The sequence below is a fragment of the Thermobia domestica genome, chromosome 11 (assembly GCF_964235325.1).
Source record: "Thermobia domestica chromosome 11, izTheDome1.hap1.1, whole genome shotgun sequence".
NCBI lineage: Eukaryota > Metazoa > Arthropoda > Insecta > Zygentoma > Lepismatidae > Thermobia > Thermobia domestica.
Window position 1 is genome coordinate 218800929 of NC_137464.1, and position 2604 is coordinate 218803532.

The 2604-nt window shown below is 35.7% G+C and overlaps 1 non-coding gene across 1 annotated transcript; it reads right to left on the reverse strand.

Annotated features, from left to right (window-relative positions):
- Positions 1-1755: 1755 nt before the first annotated feature.
- Positions 1756-1837, reverse strand: TRNAS-AGA (transfer RNA serine (anticodon AGA)). Its single transcript has one exon. It is a non-coding gene; the product is annotated as a tRNA-Ser (tRNA).
- Between the last annotated feature and the right edge of the window lie 767 nt (positions 1838-2604).

The following is a 2604-nucleotide window of genomic DNA, read 5'->3' on the forward strand; positions in this document are numbered from 1 at the left end:
CATAACTTCATGTGGTTGAATTCTTTTAAATCCGGGAGGATTAGTCACAACTTTAATCTTGGATTTAATGGAGATTCCCTAATTAATTTGTATATCAAGTCTCCAATCACATTGAGAAAAATATTATTATGCTAATTTAATTGTCCTTGTATTGTTATTGCTATTGTCCCCTGTTCAGTAATACAGTGTGGATATGGAGAGTAAATTATTCACGGTAATTATGGATAAATTAAATTTGATGCATTTCGGACACAATAAGGGGAGACAAGTGAAATACGATATTTGCAATGTAATTCTAAATAAGCAGCAATATTCATTGAGATGAATCATGACATGACATTATTAATTGAATCTTCAAGTTCTATGAAAACTGACAATGTAGAATCAGCTATGTCTCATACTGCTTTTGTTTTCTATCTTCCAAAGCTTTTGGGATTAAAATTCCTCTTTCAGAATGCCACTATTGCAAAGGCATCATCACTTTTTTTTCTCTCACATGCTTTTCTTTCCCTGTCTTTTATCACAAAGAATCACAGTGTTACAAACTCATACCAAAGTATATCACTATTTTATTGGGGCAACTTTAGATTTCTCACTCAAACAATGAATAAAAGAAGAATGTTCTCTTATGTACCTGCTATTCACAAATTATTCATTAGGAATACTATTGGTTATAACTTTCCAGTTCGTTAATCATTTTATAGTAGATTTCATTTAACCACAATACTATATACAGTATAACCTCGTTAACACGAACTCGCTTAAGCCGAACACTCGGTTAGGGCGAACAAAATTTCGGTCCCGGCATCGCTGTACGTTATCTTATAGGAAGTTTTATCGGTTAACACGAATTTCGGTTAGCACGAATTACAAACTAATTTTTAGTCCCTTGAGTTAGTAAAGGTTTTCATTTAACACGAACTTTCAATCCCTTGTTGTTGTTGTTTTTATTTTTTCAGATCATTTTTCTTATTTCAGATTTTACTCCAGATCAGTTTTTGTCATACGGTATTTATACAGACGAAAATTGCCTTGTAAATAAGAGAAAAACCAGAAATAGGTATCTTTCCTCTCTTATGAGGTGTTGATTCTGTCCTCCGTCAAGCGTTGAACATGCAGGTGCTTGGCAGACGAGCTGCTAGCGACAGCTCGAGACAAAACATCTTCTCTCCCCTGTAACTCCAAACTGGTGACAGCAGTCATAAATACCCTTCCGTTACTAGCGGTACCCAACCTGCTAGCGGAGTTATCAATTTTATAACTTGACCTGGATTTTCTGCGGGGATTTTTTTTTTTTTTAATCTTCGAAGATAGGATAGTAAGCTTACTGTAGTGTTTTCACTTTTCAGAGGACGGTATCGTGACCGAAAAAGGTCTCGATCTCGATCTTAACTCGATTTTGAGACCGAGCTGTGCTTTTCGAAATCGAGACGAGACCGAAACTCTCAGTCTCGTCTCGATACAATTCTATGGATGATATCAAGACGGAGAATAGTCTTGGTCTCGTCTCGAATTTGGAACCGAGACTACTCAGTCTCGTCTCGATACAATTTCTAGTGTTTTCTATGACATATGTAATATATTGTAGTGGTATGTATAGTCTGTATACTGTAGTGCGTATGTATGGAGAAAATGTATTCGAATAATAAAATTTGGGTCCCCGGTTAACACGAATTTTTTTAACACGAACTCCTGATTTTTCAGTCCCTTGGAATTCGTGTTAACGATGGTTTACTGTAGTTTAAAAAAAAACTACGCAGTCGGTAGGATTCGAACCTACGCTCCCAGAGGGAATCTGATTTCTAGTCAGATGCCTTAACCACTCGGCCACGACTGCTGGTTGTTTCACATAGCAGAAACTTTCTCTTACTGGAGCCTCCAGAATTCAAGTATAACCAGGGGAAGAGAGAGCAAAGTTTTTTGATTTCTTGGTGTTCTTTGACAGTAGTGTATACAGAGTTTCATCAAGAGGGAGTGTTCAAGCAGGGTGCGAATTGGCGGGGGGGATGCCAGGGATTTCCCCCCCTGACAAAAATCTTTACCACCCTGGAGAAGAAAAATTTTATCCCTGGCAGGGATAACTTTTCCCCCCTCTGGAGTATTTTTAAATGGACATAAAGATAAGATAGAAAAAGGGAACAATTCTTACTTTGCGTAGCTAACCTAAATATCACTTGAGTGAAAATTTATGAAAGATCTCACATCTCAACTGTTTTGTACTTGTTAGTTTATATATATATATATATATATATATATATATATATATATATATATATATATATATATATATATATATATATATATATATATATATATATATATATATATATATATATATATGTGTGTGTGTGTGTGTGTGTGTGTGTGTGTGTGTGTGTGAGGACTGGGTGCGCATATGGGTGAAATTCATCCCCCCCTGGGAAAATTTTTCAATTCGCACACTGTGTTCAAGTACCCAAGTTCAGGACAAGCGTAATGTTTGTGTTTATATCTTACGTAACATGGTATTTTTTTTTCTATGTCTTGGAGAAGAGAGTTCTTAAATCATGATAATTCCCCTTTGAGTACTTCACTGCTCCCTTATTCTGAGAAAATGAAAAGTTA